We start from the raw sequence: 26,312 nt of genomic DNA on the forward strand, positions 1-26,312 counted from the left end.
TGCAGTCTGAAACTCTGCCAGCCTGCAGAAAGCTCTTTGAAAAACTGCAAAATCTGTGGGTTTCTCTTCTAAAATGAGAATTCCATGTTTTCCTCCAGTAAAGGGGGAAATCTGCAGAGGACAAGGTAGGGAGTATGGTGGCTGTGTCCCCATCATGGGCCCCAGGACTCAGGCACCTGGAGGCCCTGAGCTATGTCCTCTCACCCCAACATGCCATCACAAAGTACCCCATGGCCTACACTCACACCCCAACAACGTGCCTAGGATAAACCTCATACCTGGGCACAGCTTTACAAACCCTAACCCCAGCCCTTGAGCACCCATGTAGGGACCCCATGCTCCCAGACTTGGTCACAACCCCACAGACCCTGACCCCAGCACAAATACACCCAGCTGGGGACCCCCATACCCCTGAACTTGGGCACACCCCCAAAAACCTCACCTCTCAGAGGCCAAACCCAGGCATCCCATGACCCAAACCCCTACATAGATTCTCCCCTGCCCCTGCCCCCAGAGGGAGCTGATGCAGGAGTTTGCCTCTGGAAGGTCAAGGGGGTCAGCAGAACTGACCTCAGGACTGGCTTGGAGGAAACCCTGTTGCCTCTGAGGTTCAGCCACTGCCATCAGGTACCTGAGCAATGTGCACCTGAGGTGCTGCCATATTTTTTTTCTAGCCTGCAGGTACAGGGTTCTGGAGCAGTAGGAAGTGAAATGGGGAGGGAAGGGCTTTAAGTATCTCAGCCAGAGCAGCCAGGTGATTGCCCCTGGAAAATTCAGCAATGAGTAAGGCATGGCCAGCCACTCCAGTATTGCCAGGTAGAGGCCCATGGAAATTTCTAGACTGAAGTGTGGGGTGCTGGCAGCTGGTAGCCCCTGGAAAGCTCAAGGCTATGGAGGTGTTCTGGCCAGAAAAAAAACACTTATTCTGGATCAGAGCCAACATCCAGTTGGAGTAAGGGAAAGCCAGGGGCTGGAACACACACCCATGTGCACCTACCCTTCCATCCATCCCTCTATCTATCTATGCATCCATCTACCACCTCACAGCTGTGCGGGCCGCGCCCCGATCCCACCTTTGTTGCTATGTGCGGCGGCGATTCCGATCTCATTCCCGTCGCCATGTGCAAGCCGGGGGCAAGCCAGGCCCGTCTTCGTTGCACACGGGCTGTGGCCGGCAGCCTGGGCACACGGGGCTGGAGAGAACTGCGGGGCGGTTTAGCGCACGCGAGTTAGAATTAGGTACGGAGGCGTAATGGTTGATTGAAAAGATTGTTTACTTACACCCAAAGATGGTATTGGTGTAGGCTGCACAGGTTTCCAGGCACAGCTCCCGCTTGAATCCTCGTTGGAGGATTACGACAAATTCAGTTGCTCCCACAGAGTTACTGAAGCTCCGTGGGTTTTGTTATTTGGTTCCCAGGCCCACAGAGTTGTTAAGACTCTGTGGGTTTGAAAATTGGGCTCGGTCCAGTTTCTGTTCCCCGGAGTTGCTGAAGCTCCGTGGGTTCGGTTCGGTTCCCTCAACCACGGAGTTGTTAAGGCTCCGCGGGTCCAGAGTTACAGGAAAGGGATACGTCTAGGATTGCACTCGGCGACGGGGAGAGGCTAGAAGCGAAAGCTCCGTAGGCTCGGTTCCATTGCCTCTATTGCCTGCTTAGGGGAGGTGCGTTGGGTCCGCGAGGGTCCGCAGTGCTTGGAGATCTTCACACAGAATCTCTCTCATCCTCCCTCCTCCGACTTGGGCGGAAACTACCCAAACCTTTTGTACGGCTAGCAAGCCAATCGCTAGCAGCCACGTGTGCCTACATTAGGAATGGGCCAATAATGTGGCACAAATCCTAATACAAATGGCGGGAACTTCTTTACAGCATGTATCACTATGATGCAAAAGAGATGCGCACTGCAAAGAAGCTATAATCTGGCGGGAAATCCCCCGTTGCACCAGAGTTCTCTCTTGCAGCATAGAACTCTACCGTGCAAAGAAAGCGACAAATTGGCGGGAAAATAATTTAGCGGTGCCAAAGCACAGACACACAAACAATGCATCACACCTTTGGGTTGTGACAACAGCCAGACCCTCACCTCAGATGCTGATACTGCACAAGCACTGCCACACCAATGCATAAGGCCATCCCTTTCTCCTCCAGTACCCAACCCTGGTCACGCAACTGTGGTCATGGGGAGATGGGGGATCTCACTGCCATGTGTGGTAAGTAGGAGACCCAAAAACAGTTCCACACCAGGCACCACAACTTCTCATTCTTCTCTTGACAATCCCTTACAGTCAAAGATGATTGTCTTATCTGTGATCTGTGTGTCCTAAGATGGCTGAGGCCTATCCAGGATCCACAGACTCTACTGCAGCTCGACCATGTTTTTCTTTGTGTGGGGTGGGTGGTGCTGGATATTTTTATTTGGTCTACAACATGCTGTTTCTGCTTCTGCCACTTTTCCATCTCCTGTTGTTGTCATGAGATTTCAAAGTACTGAGATCCCTGAAGCAGACTGTCCCTCCATTTGGGATAGTCCTGGGCAATAGTCTTCCATGAGTTGACATTGATTTGCTTTTTTTTTTAAGTTGACCTTGAGGATGTCCCTGAATTGCTTTATCTACTCTCCTCTTGAGTGTAGGCCTTGGCTGAGTTGAAAGAATAAAACTTGCTTTGGGAGTCTGAAGTCACCCATTTGGATGATATGGCTGGCCCAGCAAAGTTGATGCTGGATGACCATTAAATATTCAATACTTGAATGGTGGGGTGTTTGCTTGCAGGAGGACACTAACATCTCTCTTCCCACTGGATTCAGAGGATCTTCCACAGGCAGTATCATTGATGGTACTTCTGCAACAGCTTTAGATGCCTACGGCCAGATCACACTGAATGCATCTGATCCCATCTGAGCTCAGAAGCTAAGCAGTCCTGGGCCCAGCTAGTACCTGGATCTCAGGTGCTGTAGGCACCACGATAGGGAGGTATTCAAGTGGATTGCCCAACAGTAACATTTTTGTCTTGTGAATGCCATTTTAGATTCGCCATGATGTGTGGGCATTCTTACTTCATTGGAAAATGACAATGGAATAGCAACTGACAAATTCAGGCCTCATGATTATTGAACACACTGACTTCAGGAGATTTGTGAACAAGACACTAAGGGCAAAATTCAGTCTTTTATGTACAGTTCAGAATACATGATTCCTTATTTCAAAAGAGGAAGTGCCATAATAGAATAGTTATTAAATATTAAAATGAATAAACCAGTCAACTTAAAATGTGCTTTACAATATCTTCTTTATTTGAGAACTTGCATCTATCTGTTTGTCACTTCAAGAAATTATTTTGCTCTGCATAATTCTTGTAATAGTAAATGAGAATACACGTTAGTATGTCACCCTGGCACATTCATCAACCATCCAGCCACACAAACAAAACTGACACCTAAGATCAAAACAAAATTCAAATGTAACAGAATTTCTAACTATCTGGAACTAACAAACATCCCTGAATTAATCCTGCCACTAGTAACAGTTGCATTTTTATCAGTTATCTTGGGATATATTGCATAGTCATAAATAACTTAAAGGTGATTTAAATGATTTGGCATTCCATAAACAGTTGGAAAATATATTCCTATTTTACAGGGTGGGGTAAACAACTATTCATCAAAATGTTACAAAACTAGGCTAGCAGCAAAAAAAAAAAAAATAGGCTTTCCTATCCTCCTCCTCCCAAAAGTCCAAAGAACAGATAATAATTCCAATGGGAGGTAAAAAATCTTAACACTGAAAATGGAAAAAAAATAGATTCAATATTTGCAATTGTTTTATCAAATTACTTTTAAGAAGTCTTGACAGGGGGCCTCCTGGGGCCAAACTCTGTGACCCGCCCGCCTGTCACCGTGACAGCAGGCCTACTCACGGCCGAGCTCTTCGTGGCCCGCCCACCTGTCTCTGGGCAACCTCCCGCTTATCTCGCCTGCCACGCCTTTGATGATAATTGATTCATATATCGATGTCAATTAAGTGGGAGGCTGCCCATTGTAGTGCCCCAATGCCAGGGGGCGCTCTGCGGCTCCAACCTCCCCTAATACCACAGCCCAAGCCTCGCAGATGGCATCTCACTGTTCTCCTAGTCACCGGCCCCACACTGGGCCCCACAATCGTCCTAACAGGACCCCTCTATGAACCTTCAAATCAGGCGGCCACTCCGCCTTCATATGGGCTACCTAGCCCCCCCCGAAGCTACTTTCCCCTCTCGGGTGTGTTTCCCCCGGAACCTTCGGCTACCTGGCCCTGGCCCACCTCCAGGCCACTCGGGACCCCAGGCCCCTGGCTCTTGGGTGTCCCTTGCGGTGGGCCCCCGGCCCTTTTGACTACCATAGTCGTGGCCCCAGCTTGGGCCAGTCGAGGGTACTCTCCCCTTCAGGCTGGGTCTCTCTAGCCGCTCACTTTGTCACTGGGCCTCACCATGCCACTACTCCCTGTCCTCTCGGGGGCAACCGCAGCACCACGCTCACATCACTCCCACTCTCAGGGTCTGCCCTCTCTGGGCCCCTCACAACACTGGCCCTCTAGGCCCTCCAACCAACTCAAAGGTAACCCACCCGGTGGTGGTGGGAGCTAGGGGTTAAGGCGCCCCGACCCACCTTTCACCGGGGTGATCACTGGCCTGGTATTTCCTGGGGGCTCCCACGCCCCACCAGGCCACCCACTCCCAGCAGGGTGCAGTTTCATGTCATGCCCAGGACCAGGAGCCTCCTGCCAACCCCTTGCAGCTCCCCCTTACCTCTGGGTCATTCACAGCAGCCCTACAGCCAGGCAATGTTGCTGCCTGGCCTCCTGCAGCCAAACTGCCTTGTTTGTATAGGCAGCCTAGGCCTCAAAATGGCTGCCCTAATCAGGCACCTGGAGGCTGCCAGCTCCAGGCCCTTAAAGTGGCAGAGACACCCTGTGCTCTGCCACAGAAGTCATCTAACAACAAGCAAGGAAAACCATATGCTAAGAGAAGCAGAAGCTAAGATCTGGTTTGGACTCACCAGGGAATGGGGAGCATTCATATATATTTAATTAATAAGTAGGGACCTACCTAAGTCACTATTTCGTGAAAACCACAAAAAAAAAAAGTGTTGTATGTAATCACTGCAATTGCTGGGAAATCCAGTATTGGCCATGATTTTCCATTAAATCAACCAAAAAAAAAAAAAAAAGAGGTAGTTATATCAAGGTTAGGGACAGACATTACACATAAACCAGTTTAAATGATCAGAAACTGGTTTAAACCTGTAACAGAAGGGATGTTCAGTGCACATAAACCAGTTTGAAAATGGCTGAAACCAGTTTGAGATAAACCTGGTTGAATGTAGTATCAGACTTAACTGATTTGGCTCAAACCAGTTTCAGAAAAACCAGACACCCCCAGCATCCCGGCATGCTCTCTGGACACACACACAGCAGAGCTGGCCCCTCCCCTCTGCTCACTGGCCAGAGCTCCAGCAGAGACTTGCAGGCACAGAGCATCTGTCTGGCTTCTCCCTGCTAAGCGGGGATTATTCCCCTCTCCCCTATGCATTACGCAGTCACCTCAGCATTAGCTAGCAGATCACATGCTAGCTATGGTCTGTGCTGTGGGAAAGGACAGAAGCAGACAGACTTTTTGGAGCTAATCAACAGATAGTTTAATATCCTTCCTTGGAAGAGCTGTTTAAGAAGAGCTGCATTAGTTAATGGAGAGAGGCTTTGTTTTCTTAATGCGTTGATAAACACAGAGTTCAGGGATGATAAACATTCCCAGCTGGGTTGCTTCGGGGGACAGGAATAATCACAGCATCCTTCCCCGGCCTGGCCATGCCCCCTCAGCTCAGCCCTGTGCAAGGGAAGGGAGGGCTGCTCTAGTGCCCGCCCCCTCTCCCCCTGGCTTCTAGGCTGAGCCACTGCAGGCATGTGCCTGCATTTCTGGGCAGTCTGTCTGGTTACAAAACTGATTTAGCCCATCCAGTTTAGACTAACCTGCAAAGATTGAATCAATTCAGGCTCAGGCTTTTTGAATGTCTGTCCCTAGCCAGACTGAGTGAAGGCACCCTCTGCCAATCAGCAGTGAGAGGTAGTGCTGCCAGGGTCCCTCCTCCAGTCAATGGCAAGGGACGTGTCCAACACAACATGCCTGCAAAATCATCCCTGTGTACTGCAAGTAGGCTACAAAAAAACCCATTTTCTCTCTGAAATTTAGATAGGTCCCTATTAATAACAAATAAAAATAAGTCAGGAACAAAGAATATGCTGGGGGTGGGGGGGATCTGCTCAACAGCCATGTCTTTCATCACTACCACTTGTTGCTATCTGAGGTAAGTTACTAGTGACCAAAACTTGCTCCATTGATTTTATTCTGTTGTATATTTTAAAATAATTGGGGGGGTCTATATCTAGTTCCTGAATACAAGTCTCCAGTTTTAAAATCACAATCAGAATTCATTTTTATTGTCAGCCTCATGGAAACTGACCCGACTTTCATGCTTTGGTGTGGTCCCTATATGCTAGGCTGAGGCTCAGAAATGAGTTGTGTGAGGAGATGGGTGTTCTTTGTAAGTGATCCCAATATTCATGGTATGCAAGAGAAAACAAACACACTTGCAAAGGGGCTGTTCAGAAGGCATTCCATTTAGGAGTTAAATATTAATTGACTTTAAAGAGAAAGAGAGAGAGAAGGAGAGAGCTAACCATGAAATCCTCCTAGCTGATGTTCTTTCTTTCAATATAAAATGTAAATGCGCTTTTCTGCAGCTATGGATGGTTTGATGAGAATACAGTATCTGTAATATTCAGTGCATTGTCCTGTTTTCCTGAATCCTTTCATGTGTTTATCCTATGAAGCTCAAATATAAGACTCAAAACTGTCTTTTAAAGGGGAAAATTATCCCCACCTACTTCTTTAGCTGTTCCAACAGTCTTCAGCCTTGGGGACTTTTATCCTAGAAACCCCAGTTTCTAGTACAATAAATGTTGTTTCTCTTTTGACTCTTTACCATGTCAGTATTTTTGTGGGTGTTTCTTACTGCCAATTCTACAACTTTGTTATACGTCCCTTCCAAGATCCAGATCTTCTAACCACTTACATATGAGTAACTCTGTGTCTGTGTATAATGTCAATTAGCCCCATGCAACTAATCTATTCTCTAAATGTTTATAGGATCTGGCTCCAACATTCTCTTTATGCCTTTAAAAAAATGCTCTATCATTTATCTGAGGGTATTGTCATGCATTCCCTGCCTTCCTCTTTGCTGGCTGAAGAATACTTACTGATATTTCTCATGTTTACCTCTGCTTCTGGTGGGAAGAGACCATGGTAACACAATTCCATCTCTCAAAAAGTCTCCTATCTAAAAAAAATGTATTCTTATGTTCAAAAAATCCTAACTGAAAAAAAAATCTCTTCCCAGTAATCTACATATCAGTCTTATGACCTGCTTCTTTAAAATCATGTTTAATTCTTATTTTAGAATGCCTTTGGTAATAAAATATTTTGAATTTCACCTCCCCTAACCTTCCCCATCCTATGCATCCTACCTTGAAACTGCAATCATCTCCCCAAATTATAGTCTGGCAAATGAAGATTGATTGCAAAGTGATTAGTTATTCACTCAGTGACAAATTCAGAAGTCCTTGTGCAGAAAAATTCTTGATAGGTTCAGTAGGTAAGAACTGCAGGATTTAACTAACACTTTCATAGTACAGAATAATGTTGTAGTGTGCTGTATATAAACAGGTGTGGATCCCATCTCCATTTTGAAATTTTGTAAGAAAAGAAATGTTGATGTTCTCAAATGAGAAATAGAAGTTCTAAAATGTACAGTTTCTACACATCCATCATATGAATATGAGGAAAACTAGATTCAACTTTTTAGAAGTCATTTACCAGAATTTCTAATGAAACTTTTAAAAAACTCCAGGTTTATGTCTTTAACATAGATTTTTTTAGACATTTTTATAAGATTAAACACCTTGAGAACCATAGCATATCCAAGGAGTTAAAACTTATAAACAATAAGAAATTGACAAAACCCAGACTCCAACCAGTACTGTGAATAATGCATCATGTAATGAGTTATAGAAGTTCAGCTTGAGTATTTAGCAGGTACAAATTTAGCTCAGGAAATACTGCATTATCCACTTAGGAAAATCAACTTCACATATATTACATTTAGTGCTTCATTACAGTAAAAAAAATCCCATCAGATGCTGCTTTTAAAGCATAACATGGAATAGCAAAATACTGCAATTTATGAATGTTTCACATAAGTCAGGTTAATTCTAGCATTAAGCATTTGGTTTTCATCAGTATAGCTGTTGGTTGTAAGTCTGTAATGCAGTGGATACTCATATTATTATGTAAGGAAATAGTCTCTTAGTCAAGTCCCAGTTGGATTCTGGTTTACTCCTATGTTGCATTGTTTTTAAAAATAAATGTTATTTTCAATTTGCTGAGAACCTTCACAGGAGTTTGTTTGAAAAAAAAATAGAATTTACCAGTATATAAGAAGAAACAGTAAGTGCTGAATAAATATTGAGGCACCCAAATAAGTGGTTTAGTTCTAAGAGCTGCGGGTGCATCTACAGATTCTCAGGTATCCAGGTTGTAGCTGTATTGGTCTAGAGGAAAAGGCAATCAACTGGTATGAACCAGGTGAGAGACTCCATACCAGCTATGAACTGACTTCCCAGAGGATTTTTCCATCTGTTGACTCCTCTTTGAAATCTTGTGAAATATGAACTTTCATTTCTACCCAAGATAACTTTTACAATCTTTTTACCAATGCCTGATAAAGGGTGTTTTTGCCCAAAAGCTTGCAATTAAAGATTTTTTTCCCAAAAAATCTTGTTGGTCTAGTAAAAGATATCATCTCTACTACGAGTCCTGATTGCCTTCTACAGATTCTCAGCAGTTTGCAAAATCAGGGCATCAATTCATATTTAGTTACCTAAACAGGGACTTCATTTTCACAGTTGCTGAGTACCTGAGCACTTTTTAAAAAATAGGCCACTTATTTAAGTACCTACATTATTCATATTTTTACCAAGCGGGTGCAGGCAGCCTCCAAGGTCAGAAATAAATTGAAGGGGCCAGCACTTTTTAATATTATTTTGCTTTCCAGTCCTTTATGCCTTGGGAAAGGTTTGCAGTTTTCTCTATTTAATATTACTTTGTTTTATATTGCTTCATCATATTGTAGTATACTAACCATGCTCAAGGGGCAACTGCCCAATAAAAAGCTGTTCTGTTTTTGCCTGTGTCATTTCAGGCTTTAGATGAAAAGCAGATTTGCAGATGTAAATAAGAACATGATTTTGTACCTTCTGACAGGGTGATACAGCTGAAGCATGACTCTTACGAATAAGATAACACATAGTTTAAGCATCAATCTCATTTTATTCCACAGAAGTCTAGTCTATTGTTTAATTTAATTCCTATAACTACAGAACCACAAAAATTACTTTAATTCAGTAAGTTTGACTGAACCCACTGCTTTTCAATTTAGTCATCTGACCTGTTAAGTGTATTGCCAGGAGCTGACTGGTTCTTAATCTATTTATAGTTATGATTATGCCTGCAAATTATTTTAAATTTTGAACACAGCAGTTGTAAATATATGATTAGAGACCTTTTTGTTAGCAAGGTATAGGCTTAGAAGGTCTACATTACTACTGATATAAGTACCAGTGCATACCTCCTTGACAAAATGTGTATTAGTGGCCCCTGACTTGCTTTCAGGAATGGCAGTAGCAGTATGCCAAGTAGTCTGGGTGACTCGGAGAAGCTGCAAGGTACTATAATATTTAAAAGAATCTGAAATCCTTTGCATGGAATTGTTTCATCACATTGTCTCTTCCCTTTTGAGCTCATAGCTACAAATAACACCTAGAACCTCAGGAACACGGAGGTAATTTTTTAAAATAATTGGACTCAGACTTATTCTAAAGCAATAATAATATGACTAGTGTCTCACTGGGGTCTGCTAATCCAGTAAATATCAACAGGAAGCTTCATGTCCTTCCTTGGAAGTGCTCTGTTAGTTAATGGAGAGAGGCTTTATCAACCCATTAAGAAAATAAACACTGAGTTCGGGGTGATAAACATTCCCTGATGGGCTGCTTGGGGGTGGGGGGAGGAGGGAATAATCACAGTGTCTTGCCTGGGCCTGGCTATGACCCACTCAGCTCAGCCCTTAACAAGGGAAGGGAGAGCTGCTCTAGTGACCCCTGGCTTCTAGCCTGAGTGACTGCAGGCATATGCCTGCATTTCTGGGCTATCTGTCTGGATACAAAACCGATTTTACCCTTAGCCTTGCTGGGTTAGAATAACCTAAGATTGAATCAGTTCAGGCTCAGGATTTTTGAATGTCTGTTCCTAGCCAGACTGAGTGAAGGCACCCTCTGCCAATCAGCAGTGAAGGACAGGGTCGCAGGGATTCTCTCCCTGTTTCTCCCCTGAGAATTGATAAGCTACCTGTTGATGGGCATATGTATTACATTTTACCCTGTAAATAATATCGTAGTGAACATGGTAACCCAGTGTGTCAGGAAACTTTGTGAAGATATTCTCTGAAGAAGATCTCCTGACAGTTTGTCTAGGCTGGGTGTGTAACCCTCTGCTACTCCTTAGGCTCTCAGTGCTCATAACTATTGGAAGGATATTTCTCTTTTTGTGGGGACAGGCTGAGAAGTCTTTGTAGAACTGTTGTTGATGTGGTCAACTCTTTATATTGTGCCTTGTGCAGAAGGACACCTGTATTTGTGCTTATATAATGTCCTTTGCCATTCCCCAATACCCTGATACTAGGGCTGTGCGAAGCTTTGGTTGCTGATTCGATTTGGTGGAGATTCGGCCCGATTCAGCAGCTGAATCTCCAAATCCGAATTGAATTGGGAGACCCTTTAATCTCTTTGAATCAAATTGGAACCCTCCAAATTAATTCAGGGAGATTTGATGATTTGGACATAGCCGAAACTTTAAATGTTTTTTTCCACATACCTCAAGGTACCAAGCAGCTCATGAATGCTGAGATGGTGGGGTGGATGGAACGTCCCATGGGAGGAAGATGGGGTCCCTAGCTTGCTCGGCAGCAGATCTGGAAGTGGACCAGAAGCACTTCCGGTCCACTTTCGGGTCCTCCATGAAGCATGTGGGGGATCCCCCAGCTCAGCTGCTGATGCCTCCTGGGTCAGGGGGGGCACCCAGGGTCCCCCAATGGCCAATCGCTGAGCCAGAAGGGCACAGGGAGGTCTGCTGCTGAGCATGCATCCCCCACCACTTCTGTGGGATACTCCATCCACCCCACCATCTCAGCATTCACAAGCTGCACCTGGTACCTTGAAGTATGTACAAAAAACATTTAAAGCTGTGTCTATGGCTGAATCACTCACTCTCTGAATCAGCATTGAGACTTCAGATTCAGATTTGGCCAAATAAAATTGAGACAGTGATCCAAATTAATGAATTGAATCACTGTCCCCTGATTCGAGCGGAATCCAAATCCTAATAGAATACGGCCCATTTTGCACACCCCTACCTGACACCTGATGAAACAGGGGCCCTAAATTGAAGTGGTGAGTTTTAAAAAACACCGCTTCAATTTAGGGCTGATTAAATCCCCATGTCATGCACACACCCCATTGATTTACCTGCCTCTTCAGCGGGGAGGGGAGGGCAAGCTGCCAGTGGGTGGAGCAGTCCCTGGGCTGTGGGGAATGTGGGGGGGGCTGGTGCTTTCCTCTGTGACAGCTGCACCCCCCCATCTGCCCACAGGTACTCAGGGGGGCACCGCAGCTGCAGAGGGAAGCACCAGGCCCCTGCATAGCTCAGGCAGGCAGGCAAGTTCCAGGCGGGGGGGAAAAAGATCAGGCTCACCGCTTCTCTTGGGTGGAGCTGCTTTCCTGGGCTGCTGCCAGGCTGACTGCAGGGCTTCCTGCAGAGCTCCTGAGTTTCATGGAACCCAGTGCTTCACTCCATTGCTGTAGGACTTTTAGTTCGCTGCACCCCAAGTCATTTAAGGCACATTACACAGCCAAATTTCCTACAGTGGCTGGAATTAATGTGCAATACACTGCTGAGGCATGCAAACACCACCATTCAAGTGGTGAAAAAGATTTTAACCCACTTTAAAGTGTCATGCACACACACCTCTCGTTTCATCTATACAAGGCCTAAGTTAACAATCAATAAGTGGCCTGGTGAAGAACCGTAGGCATTTTTACCTCTGTTACTTTTGCTGTAATTGCTGGGTTTTTTGATTTTCCTGTGAATGTTCTATGAACTTTCAAAACTGTTCACACAGCAAAGTTATACCAAAACCCAGAAATTTCTGTATGGATAAGAGAAACTACCAGCCATCAATTTCTAAATGTTGTGTAAAGTTTTTAAATGTGGTGTAAAGTTTCACCTTACATCAAAATCCCTTTCACTGCCTTCTTTCAAGGAGAGACATCCACATGAGGAAAAAAAGTGACATGAAATAGAGAAGTCCAACTCCCAGATAGACTGAAATTTGGATGTCATAGAGAATGGTGTCTTCCCCTAGAGGATGGAAGTTACTGGCCACCCTTCAGAATTCATAAAGATATTTTACTGGGAGGGCAGGAAAATTATTGCTGTTTTGGCTAAAAAAGAGCTATTTAGGTCATCATGTATCTTTGAGAAGCACATCCTACTGCCTGTTTCCTCAAAAAAAAGAAAGAAAACTTTTATTTTAGGTTTTGTTCCAATGATGATATATCAGTCTCTGAATCTAAGCCATGCAATAGACAGTAATGGTTTCAACAACACCCACTGCTGCAATTCTGCTCCTCAAGAAAAATGTGTGCAACATGACAAAACAATGTTTTAAAGTTTGCAGTTGAGTTTGTTATGGAAAGAAGTAATGTAACTTTGAGAGGAATTCATCAAATTTTGAAAACTGAATCTTTATCTATATAGAGGAGTAATGCAAATACCAAGCTCTTTATTCAAAACACAAGTCCAACATTTGCTTTTTTTTTAGACATAAACTCTAGACATTCTTAGCTGAATACATATTTACATTGTCTGCCATAAGGATATATAATGCCATTATAAGGTATAATGTAAGGGTAACTTCACCTATATACAAACATTAATATTTAATTTAGGTATGTATAGTGAGCAAGGATGTAAGTATATTAATCCCATTACAATCTTCTGATGTATACAGCTGCTGTGTAATTTTATTTGAATTGATTTTGCTGCTGACTCTGGTGACCTCCAATAAAAAATTGTTGCATTCACCACAGAGTGATTTATGATGGCAGCCCTCTCTATTATATAAAAACTCTCCCATGCATTAGTCAGAAATGCACTACCTTACTTCATTAAACTAACAAATATAATCAATTCTAATCTGATTTACAGGTTTTTACACAAGGAAAAAAGCCTCTACCTTTATGCCAAATGGAGTTAAAATGTAAACCATATAATATGAAATGTCTTTAGCCTGTTATATAAACCTGCTAATCAAAATGAGAGCCCTTGTTCAAGAACACTAGCCCTGACCAAACACACTTCACGTTACAAGAATTAAATGTAGTGCTTAAGGCAACATCTGCATCTGCATGCTATGATAAGAAATAGTAGTTAACATTAACACTACAACATTCTAAATATCTATCTGCTAGATGTTTATCATTATTTATGAAACACTAGCAAGTATTGTTTAAATGTAAGGATTGCACAAATGGTAATGCAAGATGATATGATAACCAATTCTGCATTTGTACAATTTCAGAGCAAGCCCATGCACTTTACTGTCCATATAAGAAACAGAACTGAGATGCCAAGTTTGAATCCAGGCTCCTACTTCCTCTCAAATTTTTGGATGCTTGGATTAGGGCTTTTAAGTAGATGGGCACATGGATGCATGTACGTCTATGTATGCATTATAGATATGTGTGAGTGGGTTTTTTTCATGGACTGTCAGCAACCAGGATATAAGCAAGCATTCCTATTGATTAGAGCTTAGGGAGAAAGAAAGAAACCACTTGTCAGGAGCTGAGAGTTGGATTGAAGAACAAAGCAAAGGTCAGTGACAGGCCTGGACATAAGAAGCAGGAAAAGGACCAGGGTCCAAGGCAAGATGCTAGGATAAGGATAAGGACAGTCTACAAAACGCAAGATAATTCTTATGTAGAGAGCTACCCAGTGTCTGCTCTGCTGCTTTTAAGGCTGTATATAATGGGGTTGGCTTCCTGCCAGTACATCAGCCAATGAATAGCTGCTAGAGGGATTAATCATTCCCAGTTTGGAGCATCTCTTGTAGATCTATTTCTAGGTGGGCCCCAGCTGAAGCAGTGACTCATCACACGAATAGTCTCAATCATGACCAGAAAGCACAGACCTACACATGATTTGGATTTTATGTATATAGTGCATTTAGAATAATTTATTTTTATATAGTCGCAGTATTGCCACATAGTTTGAGTTATAGGACCAGAGTTGCTTGTGAATTTGTGGTTCCTTTCAGTTACACACCTAAAATAAAGGGATTGTAAATAAATTCTTTGGAAAGAAAAGAGTGACCTATATCCAGTCTTTGAAAGAAAGGGAGGTGCTGAATTTCAGAACCAGGTTCCAAGCTGTGGATCTTGAGCAGATGGAGGGATCTCCTGAGTTAAAGATCAGCCCTGAGTTAAAGATCAGATTAAAAATGTACCCCAACCACATCCCCTCTTGGGCTTTCCTAGATGGCTGCATATTGGGCATTCTGGCCCTAGATGGCTCACTCAATGGTGTTCTGGCAGTTGTGGATTCCATTCAGGGGTAACCAAGGCCAGAGTAATGCATAGGCAAACAAGGCACATGCCTCGGACATTGAGCTACAGGGGGGGCCTGGTCCTTTCCTCCATGGCAGTGGTGTGAATAGCCCCATTTACCTCCCTTCCCTTCCCTTTCCCTTCATTGGCCTCACCACCATGACATCTGCTTCGTAGCAGCAGCTCCAAGCCCTGCTTCCCACGGGTGGCAGCGCCAGGGTGGGGAGAGAGGTCTCGACTGGCCTGGGGCCCATGAGTTTGTTTGCCTAGGGCCCACTAGAGGGTTAATCCAGCCCTGGAAGTAACTAACTCTTCCCAGTGTAAGAAGTCTAGATGCTTAATTCAAAGTTCTATATTCCACTTCACAGTTCAGGCAGCTAAAAAACAGGTGTTACAGTATCAAATTTCTCCTTTGGTTTTTTGGGGGGATCTGGTTCTGTGCATCAGTGGTACTAAGCAATGTCACTTAAGAGTAGGTAGCTCAAATTCATGTTGTGTCTAAGACAGTAGTTCTCAACCTTGTTAGACTCAAGGCACCCCTGTGGAAAATGCCAACTCTTAGCTTTCACTCAGCTTTTCACTTTTTTCATGGAAAAAATAATAAAGCAATTCTTCAGTTACAAAGAACTCAGTCAGAATGTTAAAAATTCCTATTTCAGACTCCTGTGAATCATGTGTAGGTGTTTGCACACTGAGCACTGCTAATGTTGTGTGGCACCTAGAGCACCCTCAAAAAGATCTCAGGGCACCCTGGTTGCGAATCAAGTCTGAAATTAGTTCTGTTTTTTCCCCATCCTCCTGTACTAAGTAGTGTTCTGATGCAGAAGAGAATCCTATCTACTATCTTTATGGATCTGTATTTCCAAAGTATTAGATCTGAGTATACATAGTGATTTTGAGTAAATGAATCCAGTTTAAGGGTTTTGGGAAGTTCTGAGATTGGGAACTGTGTCTGCCTATGTACACCTTTACCAGGGGGAATCAGGTGAGAAACTTCCAGCAATTAAAGCAACCAGGCACCAACATATTAACTAAAGGAGCTTCTTAATTAGCTCCTAATTTATAATATTTCTTTATTTTTTGTCTGGCTGGACAGTGGAAGGTAACTACCATAATCAGAATAAACCAATGCATTATAAATGCTGTTAAAAAAGTTGTGTAAGGCTGACAAGTTTTCAAATCCCATGTAGGCAACATGTTTTGATTAACTGAAGTTGCATATATACCTGTGCATCTCTGGGTAATAAAACCTTGATTTTTACTATCTAAAAACACATGGAAATACTATCTGAAGTAGTAACATTTTTCTCTCTCAGAAAGTAACAGGTCTTTGGTATCAGGAAAGTTAATCACTACATGGAGAAATGTTCATGTTTACAAAGTGAGCATATTCTAGTACAAATATGAAATTGTGTTTCATAGTTTTGGAAAATCCTTTTTTGGGGGGTTACTGGGTAATTGTATTTCAGAATTTGCTATTCTCTTCTCCCATGAAAAGCCCACAGAAGAAGCAAAACTATTAGAAAAGTTACATATATCACGAGCTTCTCATTTATCAAAGGACAAGTTAGTAGCCCTGCAGAAAGGGTTTGGGTTCTATTCCCATTATCTCCAGGGTCCAAGCTTCCCTAGACTATCCACACTCCGTATATTTTTGCCAGCTGTCAAGAAGGTTTGTATGTCTTTCAAAGGAGACCCTTTGTATGGGACATTTCTGGGATCGGGAATTATATTTCACTAGAAGAAAATCATCAGAATTTAGGATCCCTGCTGATGTCCCGTTCCCCTTAGGACTCAGAACATTAATTCTATTTTATCATACCATTTATCTGCTTTCAGAAAGATGCAGTTGCACAGCTGGCAAGACTTCCACCACAAACACACAAAGAAAAACAAACACAAAACGATTTCTAAAATAAGCCTGGTATATGGGACATTTTTCAGGGAAAGAGCAATTTCTGCTAGATAGATAGATTATTCAGTCTTTTGCATCCTCAGAAGATTTTGCTGCAAGACCAGCTCATTATTTTTATGTTAACTTCCTGTAATACAGAATGTATAATACACGAGTCAAAATATTTGTTTCATCTTCCTGTATGTTTCTATTTCTTTCCTTTTACCCCCTGTCAAGCCAAGCTGCATTCCACAGTATCATATTGTTTAGGTTGATATGAGAAACAAATCAATGACAACCTTTTGTGTATGGGAGGGGGAACATATCAGATCAGTGGAGGTATGAGCATGTGAATGTGAATTTTATATAGACTGATGTATGCAGCACTAACATATTAAATCAGGAGAGAAAATGACTTTTAATTTAACATCCCCTGAGTTGCAATTTGCTCTCATTGCTGAATAGATAAGGAGGAAAGCAATGATATCAATAGCCCCCAAGACTCTTTAAGCAGAGGTGGAGCAGCTGTTTCACATGCAGCTGCTCATGGGGCATTGAGAGGGTAACAACTCCAGTGTAGTAGGAAGCAGTCGGAAGTAAGACTTTTCCAGACCCTCCAGAATGGCTTGATTGCTTCTCATCTGGTTTAATTTTTCCCTGATGACAAGCTGTGCTGGGGAGTAATAAGTACTGCATGTACTAAGTACATTACACTTGACTGCTTGCATAATAGCAATAGTGGAAAGAAATCAAATGGATTTGGGTTACATCACCTGCTGCTATTAATTTTTTTAATTATTATTATTTTCCCTGCACGTGCAGCAAAATGGAAGCTGCAAAACACTATTTTCCCCTCACAAGAGCAAATTATAAAGTCTCTTTGGTTGTACAATGAATTATATTTTATATGCTTTTAAAAAGTGTAAATGCAAAGATGGTTCCTCTTCCTATAAATATTACCCAGCTATATATGTATTAACCATGTAATAAATTTTGTTTACTTGCCATAAGCAAGCCACTTGGAAAATGTTTGGAATACTCCACCAAAAATGATATCATCTAACAGTTAATTTTTCAGCCTGGGAGGATAGCAATGAGTTTGAGATCTAGTTTTTGCATAAAATGCTATGGTTCACTGTGGAGATGAAGAACAATTCAGTTAGGAAAGAAATTAAAGAGTAGTGCTATCATAAGAGTATGAAATAATCTTTTGAAAATGTAACTTGCAAGATTTTTTTACTGTTATTTAAGGTTGTAAGAAAAATGACCCCTGAGTGATGGGCCTTGTAGTGTAGAGGTCATTGCTTTTAGAAGATGTTTGGTTCAAGAAATAACATAATCATTCATTTTAGTGCAGTTAGAGTTTTGTTTGATAGGGTGATAGAGGACAAACGATAAATTTTTTCATGGCCTGCAAGTAAATTGTAGGTGAATCTTGTTTAAAAGATACTTTACAATGTTGAATGTATGCTTCTGAGTACTGTCTGTGGGCATTACATTCAAATGTTTTTTTTTCTTTTTCTATTTTCTACAAATGATTTTGTCCTCAGAATCAATCAAGGCCATTTGTCTATTAGTTTCAAGCTTATCACATGAAATTAAACACCAGAATGTGCAGTAATTAGAAATCACCTCACCCTGGAAAATGGGATAATGACAGAGTCCTTGAAATCAGTGAAGGTTAAAGCTGCATGTTTATAGCACATTTCTATAAACCTGAGATAGGATGCTGATTAGGATATTGTATCAGCTACACAACAATTAAAAAGTTATATTTAATCCTGTAGGAAGAATTTATTTTGGGCATTGTGACCTTACAACCACATCCAGCAAATAAAGCAGCCACTGGCAAAGATAATGTACAGTGTATTTTGTTCTGACTCGTGTTGGGTGCATGCACTTTTCACAGCTAATCAGACATTAACTTCATCTGCGAGTTCACTGAAAGTAAAAGTTTGTAATGGAGCTCTGCATCACAGGTATTGCCAAATGTACATGACAGAATACTTGGATAGGAGGAATGATTCAGAATGCACAAGATATATACAATGCATGAATCAGTTACTTATGGCTCACAATAATATAATTTTATTTTTTTTAAGACAAGCTTGCTCTGCTTTCTCCCTTTGTGCCATGTAACTGAAATAGACTACTGAAGAGATGCCCTTTTTTAAGACACTCATGCTTCGGTTTATAGAGGCCAGGAAGAAATCCCATCTCTTCACCCATCAAACTCCCCTGGTTTACAAAATTATGGGAGGTGTGGTTATGGCAGGTACATATAATGGTAGCCTATCTCTAGGTCATCCAGTATTATCCACTGTTTAACTATATCAACCAGGGGTGTAGGATGCACCTGGACTGCAAGGAGACTCCTGGTTTTGATCCAGAACAGTCCATGATGGCAAGGTAAGGAGTGCCAGTAGCATGATGTAGCCATCACTCACCACCCCTGCAGCTGAAACAGGCCCAACAGGGCTCCATACAACTGATTTTAGCTGCAGGCCCTGGCCCCTGTTACCCAACCCCTTGAGTTCCCAACCCCTTCAGGGGCTCCATAGTCTGTGAGATTGATCTGTGGGCTAGATCCAGCTCACAGGCTAGATTTTTGACACTGCTAAAATAAATTGATGATCTGATGCTGGTGTGGACCATACTTCAACAAAGTCTGGAATTCATTTTATTTATTTAAATTATTTATTTAATTTCAAGTATTTAATTATTTTAATTATAGAAGTACACAGTGAAAAAAATAATCACAAGGCACAAAGAGTAAAAACAGAATGAGAATGCCCAGAAGTTTTCTACAGTCTGCTTTGCAGTCTCAAGTCCAGCTTGTTCAAGGCTCTTCAGGCAGTATAGTGACAGTTCCTGACCTGTGTCCCAGATGGCACAATCAGACCCAAAGACAATGCCTGGATGGAGAAGGGTAAACCATAGCTTCATAACCCATCAACTCTGATCTATGGAGAGGGATGAACGTGCCAACAATGCTTTGCCTGCTCCTACCCTCCCCCCATCCTGAGTCGTCATGCCCTTTTTCAGTCCCTTATATGAAAGAGGATTTATATAGCATGTTCTCTTTACAGGCCTTGGAGCTGCCTGGGGTAAAATTTCCCTCTGATCCGTCTCCAAGGTGACCTGTTACCTACACAGCCTTCTGCCTAAAGGTTACAATGCAGCCCTTAAACATGTTTAGAAGAGGAAATCATTTGATTTCTCACTCTAGCAGTGTAGCCTTCATGTCTTATGGCATGATTAGGAATGTATGAGGGCTTTCAGACAAGTTCCTTTCTTTTTTCTAACTGTAGTGTCTGGCTTTTATAGGACTATATTTCCATCCCTGCATGTAAATCAATATATCCCATAAACCCTAATTAGCTTTAATTTGTCCAACAAATTCCTTCATGGCCCTAAGCAATAAGAAAAAAAATTCCATTCTAAACTGCTCAGGAGGTGTGGGTGATTTCAGTGGGACCATACTATTGTAATTCACAAGAGAAGCTGGCTTAGAGTCTTAATGTAGAATAGCAAATCAGCTCTCAATTCACCAAATGGCTTGTGCACCTCCTTAACTTTATGCCCCATTGGATCAGTGGAAGAAGCACTTTTCTGGACCAAGCAAATTGTTAACATATACATTCATACATTTATTTAAATATTTAACAATGATATGCACACTGATACAGAAAATGCAGATTGACTTCTTTCCATTTGAAGAGTGTGGCCTTTCAATATTGGCCGGTCCCTTCTTATGGCTACATTAAAAGCACTATGGAATATGTCAACCCGAATTGTTTCTAACACTTTTTTTTTTTCTCTCCTTCCTTGAGGTCCCAGGTAGGTAGTTTCCTAGGCACCAAATTATGAGCCTTGCCAATATAATAATATTAATTCCATATTTTCCATAGCACAACTTGCTTAATGGAAATGAAGTCAGCTCTCTTCTCCTAGCTCACCTGATCCATACCAGAAAAACAAAACATAAAAATTAAAGTGGCATATATGTGAGATGACACTCATTACCTGTCTTCTCCATGCATTAGTGCCAAGGCCTCTACTTGCATTCTTTTCCTGGCTTGGAAGGAAAAGTTTCTGCAGATGTGACTGTTAGTCTGCAGTCTACTGAAAGAAAAGGCTTATCCCACATGATCATTCTCCTTGAAATTCTCTCAGAATGGTACTCTATGGTTGAAGCAGATGTTAGGCAAGCTTTTGGGCACAGAGTGGATTCATTTAAATTCTCACCAAAAAACCTTTGCTTCTCATACAGTTCTCCAACATTTTTCTAGTCTAGTCCACCATATTTTGCTTTTAGTTATAATACTGAGATTGTTCCCTCATGCTAGTTTCTACAAGCAGTCTTCAGTCTTTTCATGTCTGTTTCCAGGATTTTAGTGTATATGCAGTAGAGGTCTGATTAAAAAAAAATCTCCTTGATATCAGTTATGCAGGTCTGGGTGACAAAGCTATACATCACTGAATATGGTAAGGCATGACAAGGGAGAAAGAAGTCTATAAAAGTGCTGTTTCTTATACATTTTGTCTGAAGCATCCACTACATGCTTTAAAGAAAGAAAAGGCCACTGAAGACAGGATACTGGCCTCAATGGAGCCAATGATTCTCATGTTCTTACACAGTGTGTATCCAGGGCTTTAGTTTGCACCATTTCTGTTTTTAAATTAATTGCAGTTTATGTATGTTTTTTTAAAAATGAGCTTTTTTTTTTTTAGTTTTTATCTTCAGTACTGTTAGGGATCTACTTGTAGTAGAGATCGTTGTAACAAGAACTTATTTTCTTGATGATGACATCTGCAATGAAGAGAAAAATTGTGACACGTGACAAATTTTATCTTTGTTAATTAATATAACTTATGTCCAGCATGATGCCCACTTCCAGCTACAGCCACACTAGAATGAAAACTATTACACAAACACAGGAACAAATTTTGGAAATGGAGAATCCTTTGAATGGATTAAAACATCACCAAATTTACATAACATAATTATTGACCTCAGTTCTTGCCATAGACTCCATGATTCCATAAATTTATTCAGAGAAACACTGGGAACTTGGTAGATTCTGAGGTAAAGCTTCAGTTTCTAGAGGTAAAACTTTAGTTTCTAGTGTTTCTCTAAATAAACACTCTGTTGAGAGAAGGTATCATGAAAGATTTCCTCAGGGTGTATCCTGGGTCTGGTATTATTAAATAAGTTCATTAAGGATTGAGTGCATGCCTAGAAGATTTTCAGGTGACACCAAGTTGGCTGGAGTTGCAGACACTCTGGAGGCTAGGGCTAGGATCCAGAAAGACCTGGATAAACTGAAGAAATAGTTTAAAATCAACTAGACAAAGTTCAGCAAGAAGTACAAAGTCTGCATTTGGGGATGGAATATTGCATTCACAAGTACAGACTGAGGAATGATTGGCTACACTGCAGTGCTGCAGAAAAGGATTATAGTGAACCAAAAACTGATATGAGCAAACAGTGTGGTCTTGTTGCAAAAAGCAAACAAACAATAATAGGCAAAAACATATGAGATTATAATAAGAAGAGTGTCTCTTGCAAATCAAGTGAAGTAATTTTTCTACTCTATTCAGGACTGGTGAGGCCTCACATGGTGTACCGTGTCCAGGTTTGGACCCACACTTCAAGAAGAATGAGGACAAATTGAAGGATGAGTATAGCACAGAACAACAAAAATATTAGGAGAGTTGGAAGCATGATCTATGGGGAAATCTTGAAAGACCTGGGCTTATTTAGGCTGCAGAAGGAAAGACCGGAGTGGGGTGGGATTTGATAACAGACTCCAAATACCTGAAAGGAAATTATATAGATGCTTTTCTCTTTGGCCACAGAGGATAGGATTTGGAGCAATAGTCTCAAGCTGCACCAGTGGAAATTTAGGTCAGAAATTAGGAAGAACTTTCTGACAATGAGGATGGTCAAGCCTTGGAACAGCCTACCTAGAATAGATTTTGAATTTCCATACCTGGAAATTTTTAAGAACAGGTTAGAGCAGGGGTGGACAATAATTTTAGCCAGAGAGCCACTTAGGGAGTTTTAGTGAGCTGTTCGCACTAATTTACTGAAGGGCTCTCTCTGATAGATTTATTTAGCCATCAGGTAAGAATCAGGGTGAAGTCAAGTACGTCAGGTACACATGGAAGGCCCTGTTTTGTCCAACAAAAGTGTCTTGACTTTTTCCTGACATCTGTGATTAATTGTTAGGAGCAGTTTTATTCTCAGCATCCTTTTCACCTCTATTGTTCATATTCTGCTCTCCATCTTCCACACTGAATCTCCCTGAAGAATGGAAATATATCTATATATTTAAGGTTAGTCCTTGGGATAAGCCTGAACCTGTCACACATCTGCCATCCTCAGCTAATAATAGCCAAGCAGAGTGAGTAATTGGCCTTTTAGTACACATTGAATCCACTTTTCCATGTGCTCACTTACTCACTCTGTAACAGTGCATAGTTTTGTATTTTGTAAGCCTGTTTCTCTACTCATCAGATCTATCTTGACTAGCCCAGTGCGCTTCCTAAGTCCTGTCTACATGTTGCCTTTGTTGCTGGATATAATAATTAAAAAAAAAAGCCTGGGGAAAAATGTATATCTTTCATTGCTTCAGTAAGGCTTTTAAAAACAGCTTAAATGTATAATTCTGTTAATATTTCATTTGATCTAGGTAAAATTCATTATTAACTGTCAGGAATGAGAATACATAAGTTTGCTTCTGTAAAATCTTAACCCTTGAATCAAAGTTTTTGTTTTGTAGACAGAGACAGATAAGTAGGTATTAGTAATAAGTGAAAAACCCTTAAGATTTGGAGGATCATGCCAACAGGTCAAGCCTTAGAACCTATGAGCCTTGGTCAAGAAAGCTCATTGGTTGATGAGCATTAAAATGTAAATACCTATTGGAATATGATCCATATGAGAAAGGGTTGAACACAATGTAGTTTTATAAACTTTTTCCAGTTAGATTTCTGGATTAAAAAATTGTTGTAATTCGCTGGTTCCTCCGTGCGCCCCCTGCCTCTATTTTAAACTCATGTTATTTTTTCCACCAACCATGATTCAATTAAAATAAAGCTTTTCTATTTGAAGGGAAGTCCTGCTGCGTCTTGGGCATCGAACAGCTCCTGAAAACTACACTAATATAACAGATGCCCACCAATATTAACAGTACATACTTCAGTCCATCCTTGCTGTGACTGAAGAAAACATCAAATACAGTCCAAAAAACCTTGAATCTGCTTTGGGGTCATCTGACCTTGAGGTACTCCTGTACTAAACAATTTCCATCCATAAATTAAAACACCTTAGGGGGCTTCTAATTTGCTCCAGAGTTATTTTTCCAACCTGAAAATGATCTTTCGATATGGTATATTTGCAAATATAATTAACATACTGGTAATCTACTTCCCTTACCCTTATATACCATTAAGTTTCAGGCCAGACAAATTCTACCTGGAAATTAGGAACACATTTCCAGTCTGATTAACCACTGGAACAGATTACCAAGGCAAGTGTGAATTCTTATCCTGTTGACCATAAACTCTTTGAATTAATGGAGAAGTTTAATGCCTCAGATTAATCCTGGTGCCACCCACTAGAGAACAGTTTTTCCAGGTCAGTTCTGTTTTTATTGTTAACCTTTGTTTATGATTTTTTCAACAATGCTTTATCTACAAAAGTAAATTTACCTCCAGCACCTGCAGGTAGACATTTGAGATGAAAACTTTGAGTGCTTTGCATCGTTCTGGGCCAAAGACTAAATAGCCAACATTTATTTTTTAAAAACACAGCATGTAAGCATGTGTCATTTAAACAACAGCTTTGGACACCCGCAGACAAACTCAATATATAACAGGTTTCTTTTTTTTTCCCCCCTCAGTCTTAGTTTCTGGGCAACAATAATATCCACTCCCACAGTCAAGCCAAAACAACAGGTTTCTTTTTTGTGTACTTTCTACTTTTGTTGGTTAGTAAGTTGGCAGCATCAATTGTATTAATGTTTCTGTCAACACTTACACCAAATGTGAGTCTTCATAGCACAAATCACATTACAATGTACTCTGGACATCTAAATATACATCCTTCATCACATCCAAGATTGAAATCCAGCTACCACCTGGATTCCTGTAGGGTTTATTTAGTTAATTTTTAATCTGGCATTTGGAGTCGAACTGTGTTGAGCCTTCTGCTATATATATTTAGGTAGAGTAGGCAACAAAGCACAGATATTTTCCTCCTTTGGCTCTATTTTTCCTCCTCCTCTTTATTTTGAAATCAGATTCTTGCAATTGGAATTAGTATGGGGTACATCCTGTACCTGTTAAAACTCATTTTTGCTGCTTTCTTCCATTTTCCATTTCTAGAAAGCCTTCACTGCTTTGTAGGATTCTGCAAAATGTTTGCTATTTCCTATTAGAAAATGATGGATGAAATTCCAAAAACACACAAAGCACACAGGGAGGTATTCAAAAGTTTAGAAGAATGTCTGAAGATAATGATGGAGACCTCCTTCCTCTCCATTACTGGATAGAAATCTCATAAAAAGAGTGCATCTCAAGAATTTTTCAAAAATACCCAGCTCTTGCTTTGATGGAAACGGAATAAGAAATGCATCTACAATGATATTCTCCAGTTTCTGCTTCTAAGTTCCCATGTCTAATTGAAATAAGTAACTAGGGATCAGCATGTATATTTCTTCTTTTAGGTTTATCCTTTAAAAAAAAAAAAAAAAACAACAACTTCAAAAGTGGTCTTGGTTTAGTTCTAGTTTTAGTGAATGACTTGATCTGCTTTCATTTTCCTTTATTCTCAAAATGGCTAAGGTGAAGCATGATCTATCAAAATTACACCAAGTAGTATATGGCATCTCCTTAGAAACTGTCAGTTCTCACTGTCTCTTCTTGAAATAGTGTTATTTTTTGATTTCTCTAACAACTGTATTTTATTTGAGGATATAATCACACATCATAAAGCTCAAAAGGATTGTTATAAGGAAGTTCTGCAACTACATGCTCAACGTAATGCCTGTATTAAGACCAGTAGTCTTAAACACACCTTTAAAAAGTCCAGTTCTGATTTTAAAGGCCTCAAATCATGTAGTAAATATCAAATCCCTCAGTGAGGTGTACCAGAAGTTACTTCCAATGTTAAAAGTGTGTGCAATATTTCAAATTGGAATATTTCTAATTCTAGCTTCAATACATAATGAAAATCAGCAGCTGAAAGTTGGTCTGCTGGAATAAAATACAGTCCAGTATCAGATGGCTTCTGCATACACAGGTAATTAGCTTGGTTGAGATGCTACTGTCCATGCCTATGAAAGCAGAAGCTAGAAGGTGAAATGGACCACTACCTTTATTTAACTTTCACATCATTTCATACGGGCAACGTTCCTGGTGACATAGGATCATAGGAAAGTAGGGCTGAAACAGACTTCCCATTGTCATCTAGTCCATCCCCATGTTTGTCCCTGATTAAACCATTCCAGCCAGTGTCTGCCTGACCTGCTCCTAAAAATTTCCAAGAATGAAGATTCCTGTTGCACTTCCCATCCTCCACTGCATTGGAATAGATCGGTCCTG

This window comes from Alligator mississippiensis, chromosome 2 (assembly GCF_030867095.1).
Source record: "Alligator mississippiensis isolate rAllMis1 chromosome 2, rAllMis1, whole genome shotgun sequence".
In the NCBI taxonomy this organism is placed as follows: Eukaryota; Metazoa; Chordata; order Crocodylia; family Alligatoridae; genus Alligator; species Alligator mississippiensis.